Source organism: Ceratotherium simum, chromosome 8 (genome assembly GCF_057802395.1).
Source record: "Ceratotherium simum simum isolate JZ-2026a chromosome 8, ASM5780239v1, whole genome shotgun sequence".
Taxonomy (NCBI): domain Eukaryota; kingdom Metazoa; phylum Chordata; class Mammalia; order Perissodactyla; family Rhinocerotidae; genus Ceratotherium; species Ceratotherium simum.
In genome coordinates, this window is record NC_141907.1 from 77,617,244 (window position 1) to 77,629,100 (window position 11,857).

The following is an 11,857-nucleotide window of genomic DNA, read 5'->3' on the forward strand; positions in this document are numbered from 1 at the left end:
TATTGCTAGGAGCCAACATATTACTAGGAGCCAAAAACAGTTTAGATTCTTAGAGGAACTCCTACTCGGTGGATTGCATTATCTGCATCAGATACAGGTTTTCCTTCTGCACGTCAAAGTCTTTTCCCTTTACGTCAACATTTAAGTCTTAGAAAACAACAGACATACCTAAAATTCTGAGTGGTGATTTTATTCATTTTTTATTTTTTTATTTTTTTTGTGAGAAAGATCAGCCCTGAGCTAACATCCATGCTAATCCTCCTCTTTTTTGCTGAGGAAGACCGGCTCTGAGCTAACATCTATTGCCAATCCTCCTCCTTTTTTCTCCCCCAAAGCCCCAGTAGATAGTTGTATGTCATAGTTGCACATCCTTCTAGTTGCTGTATGTGGGATGCGACCTCAGCATGGCCGGAGAAGCGGTGCATCGGTGCGCAACCGAGATCCGAACCCAGGCCACCAATAGTGGAGCGCGCACACTTAACCACTAAGTCACGGGGCCGGCCCCAGTGAGTGGTGATTTTAAAAATAGTGTCTTTCTCACATTTATATGGTGACTGATAAACAATAATGTACAACAAAAAGTTCACATTATTATAAACTATTATGACATCAATAAAAAAATAATAATAATAAAAAAATAGTGTCTTTCTGATGTTGTTATTGTACTACTCTTCTCCATTTTCTTATATTCCTTCCCAGGACAATACCGGGGTGTAATTAGCTCTGCACTTAGAGAATAATATATCCCAAAATTAGGTATAAAATCATACCAAGTTTTTAACATTTTTATTATTAAGGGCAGTGATCCAAATTCTTGGTTTTAGGCACATAGTTAAGTCTTATACAAAATAATATAGTCCATTTAATTCTTCCGTTTTTAAAGGTTATGAATTTTATTCATCACCAAATGCCATCAGTATTTAGCTTTTCCTTCTGGAGTGCAAATAGTTGTCCTCTCTAGTTTTTCACCCATTACTCTCTTCCTCTGGCTGATTGGAGGACTGAAAACACATCTACTGCCGGGGCGCTCTGACCTGCAGGTAGACATCTCAGGAACACAGATGGGACTGATAACAGGCCATTTTATAGGGCCTTAAAAGCCACTCAAGAAACGAACTAGGTCCATTAGACTTTCTGTCATGCATATGACAGGAAAAAATATACCACCACAAGATCCACTCAATTGTCCCGCTGTGACAGCAGCAGCTATTGTGTGCGAGAGGTTTGGGGAAGGTGGCTCCACCTTGGTGTTTATGCTCTGCTGGCTAGCGGGAGTTTCAGGTACGGCATCCTAACAGAGGGGGCTTTGTGATAGGCTATCAGTGGTTTCACAAGAACGACAACGTGCAGCCCAGTGGTTTGACAAGAAGGAGAAGCTCAACAAAAGGAGAGCGACCTGCTTCAGGTTCCCATTTCAGTCTACCATTTACTTCCTCACACAAAGCTAGGCTTGGTGTGTTGGTGTCCAAATCACATTCGAACCTTGTACAGTGACGAGAGTCAAGCTGAGAAATTTTAAGTGGATTTCTTTTCTTAGTACCCTGCTTCGAACTGCTTAAACCTACAGATGTTTGGCAGACCTGTCCAAACTAAGAAGCTGAAAAAGAGAAACATGGAAAAATATGTTCCCAGATTATGTTTTATTTTTACATATATGGTGTATCTATGTGTGTTAAATATGTCCTATAGCCCACTTTTTGCTGTATATGTAAATGAGAGTCTAATAGATAAGCTTCCTTTTTTTTCTTATAAGAAGGACTGCTTTTTCATCAAGAGCTATATAAACTCTCAATTCAGTAAATACTTATTGAGCACCTACTACTCAATAGTGCACTGCATCTCAGTGGGAGAGACAGACACAAAGTAACCAACACATGGTATGTAACTTGCCCTCTGTAAGGAAACTGAGACACGTAGCCAAATAATTACAAGGTGTGGTATATTGTTATCAATGCTACATTCCCTACCAACGCACAGCCAAGCTTTTCTCATATTTCTTAATTCACCAATTCTACCTTCTCACCTTCTCACTTGTGACAGGTGACATCATCTATTACCTGAGAAAAGTCACTTCATCTGTCATTATATAAAAGTCTTTTTTCAAAAAAAATAAAAATGTGTCAGAGAAGCAGTGTAGGTGCCTGTTCAAATGGAACCTAACAGAACCTAATAGAGACTAGGGCTAGTCCTCAGCTTTAAAGGTTAAAATTCAAATTTGGTGCTATACCAACATGTGATAAGTCTTTGTCTTCTTCCTAATTTCTTCCATCATTTATTCAGACTTTTATTTCATTTTTATACTCTCTTGAAAGGGAAAATATTAAGAAAACTAGCATGTTTTAGCCATACTCTTTATGCCAGGCACTGTGCTGGCATTTTAGATAATGTGTCTCATTTAATCCTCACCACAACCCTGAGGTCAGTAGTAAGATCATCATACAGATGGGGACACTGAGGCTCAGCAAGATTGCCCAGCTGGATAGGATTAAATCCACATCTGCCTGAATATAATATTCTCTCAGCAGCACACTGACACTCTTTGTCAATCTGGCTCCTTCCATTGTACACAGGACAGGAAAGGAGTCAGAAAGGATGGAGCTGCTAATGAATTACATCAAGTATCTCACACCTTTATTACTAACACGTGTTCAAGCATTCCTTTTTTAAAAAGCTGTCCTTAAAAACTAGTCAATCTATTATCATACATCAATCCTTGCTTTCACTGCCAAATTTCATATTTTAATAATTTATAGACTCTTTAAAGCACAGTTTTAGATTTACAGAATAATTGAGCATATGATACATAGCATTCTATATAGCAACTCCCCATTCACCCCACACACACAGTTCCTCTATTATTAACATCTTGCATTAGGTGTGATTGATTTGTTAAAATTGATGAACCAGTATTGATACATTATTGTTAACTATAGTCCATAGCTTACATTAGTGTTCACTCTTGGTGTTGTACAGCTCTGTGGGTTTTAACAAAGGAATAATGACATATACCCATCATTATAATACCACACAGAATAGTTTCGCCACTTAAAGTCCCCTGTATTTCACCTATTCATCCCTTCCTCATCGTCCCCCCTCCGAGCCCCTGACAACCAACAATTTTTTTACTGTCTCTATAGTTTTTTCTTTTTCAAAATGTCATATACAGTCATTCATTACTTAAGATGGGCATACAATCTGACAAATGCGTCATTAGGTGATTTTGTCATTGTGTGAACATCATAGAGTGTATTGAAGGGGAACAAAATTTGCCACCCCAAAATATATCTCTTTAACATGAGGATTGTTTTAGGCTGATCACTTATAAGAAACAAAAGACTGAGAAAGTTTTTCTTGTTATCTCCTCCTTAATTGCCTAAAAGCATTCAGATTAAAAAACCTGTCTCAGGGAGCAAGCTATCACCTCAGCATAACGTGAACTAGGTTGTTGACAGCGAGGAACCTGGAAAAGCCTGTCTGTTGGACTCCCTTCTATTTCTTCTGTTTCTATGTGGCCAAACACTTGTTTTCCAAATATTTGCTCCTTTTCACTTACCTATGAATTGCCTTCCTTCCCTTTGAAGTCCCTGACTCGCCCCATCCCCAACATCTTCTTTTGTCTTTAGCTAAGGAGGGTATTTAAGGTGAGGGCTTTGGCCATTTTGGCAAGTTACTCAGTTTTCCTGGGTTTCTCCCATGTATACATGTTATTAAACTTTTGTTTGTTTTTCTCATATTAATCTGTCTCATGTCAATTTAATTCTTAGAGCAGCCAGAAGAACCTTGAAGGGTAGAGGAAAATTTCTTCCTCCCCTATAGTACTTACACAATCCCAGATGGTACAGCCTACTACACACCTAGGCTATATCGTACTAATCTTATGGGACCACCATCATATATGCAGTCTGTCGTTGACCAAAACGTTGTTATGTGGCACATGACTAGTTGGAATCATACAGTGTGTAGCCTTTTCAGATTAGTTTCTTCCACTAAGCAATACGTATTTAAGGTTCTCCCATGTCTTCTCATGGCTTGATAGCTCATTTCTTTTTATTGTTCTAAACATCAATTTTTCAACACAAAATTGCACCATTTACAATGTGTCAGGCCCTGCAATAAGTATTGAGGATACAGAGAAGAATAGGACACAGCTCCTACTCTCAAGGACCTCACTGCCTAGCATCAGGAAAAACGATACATAAACACAATAAGTCATAACATTTTATAGGTATGATAATAGAACTCTATAGGGGCACAAAAGAAGGGCAAAGTGGGGAGAATTCAATTCCACTCCTGGTACAGAGTCAGGAATCGCTCCCTACAGGATTTGGTGTTTGAGATGAGGGACCAGCGAGCGACAGGGCATAGTAGTGGGAACCAAGCTGAAAAGTTTTAGGTGGGACACAAGGACATGTTTTCAAAAAGGTCTGGTAGAAGCCCACCCAGAAGCTGGTAGACTTGGACATGAAAGTGCTAACCTGTCAGGTCCCATCTAGAGCCTGTATTCTCTCTCACTTCCTTGGTCTCTTCTCAAATGTCACCTCATAAGTGGCCTACCCAGAACACCCTAGAGAAAAGAGAACACTTCCTACCGACCCACACTCTTCTCCTTACCTTCCGTCTTTTTCTCCATAGAAATTACGGAGCTTTAAATTATCAGCTTTATCAGCTTTAATATACAAAATATGTATTTGTATTTGTATTGTCTGCCTCCTTCCACTGGAATGTATGGCCCTAGGGCAGGGACTTTAGCTTTGTTCCTGTCTGGCCCACAGTAGGCCTACAATAAGCATTTGTTGAGAGAATGAATACACAAAACAGTTTTATCAGTGCCTGAGATCCTTCTTATAGGGAAAAAGCACTGTAGAAAGATGTATTAACTCTTACAGGGGAAGATTCTATCCCTAATTTACATATTTCCAATAATTGCAACCAGGGGAACATTCTAATCCTAATTTATATAGTTCCAATAATTGCTATTAAATCCACAATACTCTAATTCCCCAGATTCTAATATTGTTTTATTTCTCTGCATTATATTGGGAGACAGAAAAAGGAATCTCGAGAGCTTTCAAATATGTCAGATAACTTTACTGACCCTCACCTACTATAATCTTGATAAACCCTTTTTTTCCATTACTAAGTCAAGGCATGCTGTAATAAATAACCCTTGCTACAACCTAACATAGCCTGGCACTTACTCAGAAAAAGGATGTGTTAAGTCAAATACTTAAATAATTACCCTAGAGAAAAGCTGAAGATTGGTACCCAATTCCTTATTTTTATACAGCACCTCTTACGACCTTCAGGGTTTGAAATTTTTAAATTCTCTATTTTGTAGTTAGGTCTTGAAGGCTACACCTGGTAAGGTTTCCGGTGGGAATGCTCTCTTTGCGGGGTCGGGGTGGGGAAGCAAGGTGCTCTGAGCACTGCTGTGTGCAGCTTGCTGCAAATAGCCCCGCTCTGAGACATGGCTAATGCCCTGAGCACTGATCTCAATGATGAAAATGGTGGGGAGATGATTCTGTTGTGTGGCCATAGCGACTGTTTCAGTTTTTGGACAGAATTGCCCAGGGAGCATTTTGTGAAAAGCACTGGCTTTCTTAATCCCCTGCTTTCTTAGTTCCTAGATCTTTTCCCCAATCTTTTTTTCTATCCAGGCTCCTTCATCCATGTCCAATGCCATAACTCTGGACTTTGACATCACTAATAAATATACCACAGCAAAGAAAATCTCCATGCCAAGCTCCCACCTTTTTGACATGCATCCTTTCCCTGCTCCTCCCCCTTCCTCACCTCCAGTGCCAGCAATTATTGAAATGAGTGGAGGGAAGTGAAAGGTTCTCCATTCCCATCATCTCATGTCCTCATTTCTTACCGCTTCCAGTCTAGAATCCATGGGTGATCATTATAATCAACTTGCCTTTAAGTCTTTTGTCCCTCTTTTTCTCTTTCCCATTTAGTCACCCCCAATGCTGGTTAAACTCAACTGCCCACCTTCTCTGTACCTCTACCCCAGAAGCTGAATGTTCCTGGAGAAAACCAACAACCATGTAGATTGATCTTTCTCTAAATTTATGACCATTAATCTTAGAAGGGCACTCACCAGTGCCTAAGAACGCTACTGCACTTCTCATTATTTGAGACTTTTCAGATCTTCTTTCTCTTCAAATCTCCAAAACCCTCTCCCCTCCACAGCTCGTGAACTCACCTCATTCTTCCCTGAGACAGGAGAAGCAATCAGGCGGGAACTCCCTCAACTTCCCACTACCAACTTTATTAGCTTATCTGCTTCTGCACTCACAGTCTCTGCCTTCCCCTTTTTATAATGAAAAAAAAAAAAAAATTTCCCGGTGGCTAAAAATGCCATCCCTTCCCCTTATTTTCTAGTTTTCATCCCCTCTTCCCATGTTCAAGAAATTCCAGCCTGCAATTATCCTGTGACTCTCCATATATCATTAGACTGTCTACTGGATCATTCCAATAAACATAAACATACAAACTATCCATTAAAAGAAAAACCCTTGACCTCGTATTGCCTTACAATTATTACCTCATTTTTCTGACCCCATCACAGCAAAACTTATCAAGAGACGCCTGGATTTATTGACTTCCTTTTATCATCTCACTTCTTATCCTCAACCCACCCCAGTCAAGTCTACCTCCCCTCTAACCACTGAAACTATACTTGACAAGGTCAAAATAATATCCAGGATGTGACACGAATGGTAATTTCTCTGTCCTTGTCTGACTTGAGCATGCAGCAATTTCCTTTCTTCTTGAAACACTCGATTCTCTTGAATTCCATGTTACAACATTGCTCATGTTTTCCTTCCACTGAAATGGACTCTCTTCTCAGCCTCTTTTGCTGGCTCAGTGCTGGGCTTCCTTCACTTCTTTATCTAGACTCTCTGCTGAGATCTCCTCCAGTCCCATGACTTTATTATCTGTGTGCTGTTGACTCTCCATTTTGAATCTCTAGCTCTGAACTCTTCCCCTGAGCTCCTACACCTGCTTCTCTCCTTGCCTTCCTCAGCTAATCAAGGGCATCACCTTACAACCATTTGTCCAAGCAAAATCCCTAGAAGACATCCTTGAGTCCCCTCTATCCCTTACACCTCCTACATCACCTACGCACATACTTCCTAGTCAAGCATCAAGTCTGGCCAGCTCTACCTCAGAAATATCGCCTTTATCTGTCCACTTCTCTTCCCTCTGCTGCTGTCACCCCATCCATGTCACTGTCATGCTTTGCTGAGAGTACTGCAGTAGCCTCTAAACATTCTTCTTTTGTTAGTAGAGCCCTCAAAATCTATTCTCCACACAGCAATCCAAATGAACTTTCTGAGGAGAGGAGTCAAGCTGGCGGCGTAAGCAGACTCGGAACTCACCTCCTCCCGTGGACACAGCCAATTTACAACTACTCGTGGAAAAATTACCCCTGAGACAGAACTGAAAACTGGATGAGAGGAACTCCTGCAACAACGGACAATCCTAACTGAGGTGGAAGAGGCAGAGACTCCCTTCCGGAGAGGAAAAACGCCGCCTTCACAAGCCGCCAGCTTCACGGCCGCCAGGAGCAGCGCACAGGTACGCAGCCTCCCTGGAGACGCGGGGCCCTGAGCCGGGGAGCGCCCCCACTGTGGGCATATTGTGGACCCAGCACAATCCACACCAGCGGCATAATATCTGACTGTGCCTGCTACTAAAGCATTGGGGAGCACCCCCAGAAAACCCGGTTCACAAAGAAACTAAAACTGGCTCTTAAAGGGCCCGTGCGCAAACTCACCCGTTTCAGGAAGCACCCTAAAATCACCAGAAAGAAAGGTGTACAGTGCTTTGGTGACAAGAGACTCACCTAATAGGCCCTGAGTGCATCTCGGTGAGGGGTGAGACCTCTCCAGGGACTGGGACATTGGCGGCGGCCATTGTTGTGGCCTGGTGTGGGTGTGCTGACACAGACACCATTGGAGTTCTCCCTGAGGCCTGCTAGCCCAGGGTCTGCCCCACCCGCTAGAGCACCGATTTAATCCAGCTCAGCCAGGGCAGGCAGCCCACCCTAGAGACTGGCCCCACCCAACAACAAGCCCTCAGGCAACTTGTGGGCCTGCATAGATTGGTGACTGGATTCTCTGCAGCCTGGCAACTGAGCCGACTTGAGCAGGGCAGGGTGTGCACAAGGAGTGGGTGGAGAGTGTGCAGTGATGGCAGAGTGTGTGGGGCTCCCGCCGTGGAGAGACTGGGTCCGCTTGGGGAGGTCGCGGCGCTCACACGGGGCAGGACTGTGTTGACTGTGTGTGTGGACCTGTGGGCGGCAGGGCTTCTCAGCTGCAGAAGACTTGTACTTCTCAAAGACCCACATAGGAGGTTTGCTCCACCTTCCAAAACCTGAAACAATTGGGTGCTCCTGTGCCTGAGGCCAACCCCACCTAGCTGCAATCCTCAGAGAGCTGACAAGAGACCTAATAGGCTAGAGGCTTACAGCAATTGTAAGGCCCTGAGCCTAACAACCTGCCACGGTGGGGGCCTACTCACTTAAAAGAAATACTGCAACACAAATGTGGTATTAGAACTTGCAGCCAACTGTGCTGGGGATCCCCACACCTGATAAAGAGACTGAAGGGCCCACAACAACTACAAGCAGCTGAGCATTACAACAGCCGGCCAGGAGCATAACTCAGCCTCCCTGGGCGCCTACAGGGAGAGCAAACAGGCCACAGCAGAAGGATACACGTAGCCCACATAGGGTCACCCCTGGAACATTGAGAACTGAGGGAAGCACACTGGAAGCCTCCTAAGCCATCACTTACATAAGGTCACCTATCCAAGAGCAGGAGACGTAGCTGACCTACCTAATACGTAGACACAAGCACAGGGAAAGAGGCAAAATGAAGAGGCAAAAGAATACATTCCAAGTAAGGGAACAAGACAAAACCCCAGAAAAGGAACTAAGTGAAACAGAAATGAGCAACCTACCCGACAGAGAGTTCAAACTAAGAGTGTTAAGGATGCTCACTGATCTGGGGAGAAGAATAGATGAACTCAGTGAGAATGTCAACAAAGAAATGGAAGATATAAAAAAGGACCAATCAGAAATGAAGAATACAATACTGGAAATGAAAAATTCATTAGAGGGACTCAAAAGCAGAGTAGAGGATACAGAAGAACGGATCTGTGAGCTGGACGAAAGACTAGAAGAAATTACCCAAGGTGAACAGGTAAAAGAGAAAAGAATTAAAAAGACTGAGGACAGTCTAAGGGACCTCTGGGACAACATCAAGCACACTAACATCCGTGTTATAGGTGTCCCGAAGGAGAAGAGCAAGACAAGGGGTCAGAGAATCTATTTCAAGAAAAAATAGATGAAAACTTCCCTAACCTAAGGAAGGAAACAGACATCCAGGTACAGGAAGCACAAAGAGCACAAAACAAGATAAACCCAAAGAGGCCCACACCAAGACACATCATAATCAAAATGTCCAGAATTAAAGATAAAGAGAGAATCCTAAAAGCCGCAAGAGAATGTCAAGTTACGTACAAAGGAAACCCCATAAGGCTATCAGCTGACTTCTCTGCAGAAACCTTACAGGCTAGAAGAGAATGGCACGATATATTTAAAGTGCTAAAAGGAAAAAACTTACAGCCAAGAATACTCTACCCAGCAAGGTTATCATTCAAAATGGAAGGAGAGATCAAAATTTTCCCAGATAAGCAAAAATTAAAGGAGTTTGTCACCAACAAACCAGTGCTACAAGAAATGTTAAAGGGACTGATTTAAGGGGAAAAGAAAAGACCACAAATAGGAAAAATTATCTATTTCCATGATTAGAACGTAATGGATACAAATGCACAACAAAGAGGTTAGATATGATATCAAAAACATGAGGGAGGAGGGGAGTTAAAGAGTACAGCTTTCAGACAGAGGTCAAACTAAAGTGACCATCAATTCTGTATAGAAGAAGAAAGGAACAGAGAACGACTACTAAAACACTGAGAAAAAATAAAAGTTAAAAAATGGCAGTAAGTACATACTTATCAATAGCTACTTTAAATGTCAATGGACTAAATGCTCCAATTAAAAGGCATAGGGTGGCTGATTGGATAAAAAAACAAGACCCATATATTTGCTGCATACAAGAGACACACTTCAGACCTAAAGACACTCACAAACTGAAAGTGAAGGGATGGAAAAAGATACTCCACGCAAATGGCAATGAAAAGAAAGCTGGGGTAGCAGTACTCATATCAGACAAAATAGACTTTAAAACAAAAACTGTAAAGAGAGACAAAGAAGGGCATTAAATAATGATCAAGGGAACAATCCAACAAGAGGATATAACACTTGTAAATATCTATGCACCCAATGTAGGTGCACCTAAATATATAAAGCAATTATTAACAGACATAAAAACAGAAATAGACAGTAACACAATAATAGTAGGGGACTTTAACACTCCACTTACACCAACGGATAGATCATCCAAACAGAAGATCAATAAGGAAACATTGGCCTTAAACGACACACTACAACAGTGGACCTAGTAGATATATACAGAGCATTCCATCCAAAAACCGAAGAATACACGTTCTTTTCAAAGGCACATGGAACATTCTCCAGGATTGATCACATATTAGGCCACAAAACAAGTCTCCATAAATTTAAGAAGATTGAAATAATACCAAGCATCTTTTCTGACCACAATGGTATGAAACTAGAAATCAACTATAGGAAGAAAATCAGAAAAGCCACAAATACGTGGAGATTAAACAAAATGCTACTGAACAACGACTGGGTCAACGAAGAAATCAAAGAAGAAATCAAAAAATACCTGGACACAAATGAAAATGAAAATACGACATGCCAGAATTTATGGGATACAGCAAAAGCGGTTCTAAGAGGGAAGTTTATAGCGATACAGGCCTATCTCAACAAACAAGAAAAATCTCAAATAAACAATCTAACAATGCACCTGAAGGAACTGGAAAAAGAAGAACAAACAAAGCCCAAAATCAGTAGAAGAAGGGAAATAATAAAAATCAGAGCAGAAATAAATGAAATAGAGACCAAAAACAATAGAAAAAATTAATAAAACCAAGAGCTGGTTCTTTGAAAAGATCAACAAAATTGACAAACCTTTAGCTAGACTCACCAAGAAAAAAAGAGAGAAGGCACAAATAAGTAAAATCAGAAATGAAAGAGGAGAGGTTACAACAGACACCTCAGAAATACAAAAGATTATAAGAGAATACTATGAAAAGCTATATGCCAACCAATTCGACAATCTGGAAGAAATGGATAAATTCTTAGAATCATACAACCTTCCAAAACTGGATCAAGAAGAAGTAGAGAGTTTGAATAGACCAATCACCAGTAAGGAGATCGAAACAGTAATCACAAACCTCCCCAAAAATAAAAGTCCAGGACCAGACGGCTTCCCTGGTGAATTCTACCAAACATTCAAAGAAGACTTAATACCTATCCTTCTCAAACTCTTCCAAAAAATTGAGGAGGGGGGGAAGCTCCCTAACTCATTCTACGAAGCTGACATTACCCTGATACCAAAACCAGACAAGGACAACACAAAAAAAGAAAATTACAGGCCAATATCACTGATGAACATTGATGCGAAAATCCTCAATAAAATACTAGCAAATCGCATACAACAATACGTTAAAAAGATTATACACCATGATCAAGTGGGATTTATTCCAGGGATGCAGGGATGGTTTAACATTCGCAAAACAATCAACGTAATACACCACATTAATAAAATGAAGAATACAAATCACATGATCATCTCAATAGATGCAGAGAAAGCATTTGACAAGATACAGCATCCATTTATGATAAAAACTCTGA

General features: G+C 41.2%; 1 long non-coding RNA gene across 1 annotated transcript in view; it reads right to left on the reverse strand.

Annotated features, from left to right (window-relative positions):
• Positions 1-8,042, reverse strand: part of LOC147916511 (uncharacterized) — a 51,696-nt gene extending 43,654 nt beyond the window's left edge. The window contains exon 1 of the long non-coding RNA XR_015553017.1: positions 7,856-8,042. This is a non-coding gene — a long non-coding RNA (uncharacterized LOC147916511). The remainder of the gene's footprint in view (positions 1-7,855) is intronic.
• Between the last annotated feature and the right edge of the window lie 3,815 nt (positions 8,043-11,857).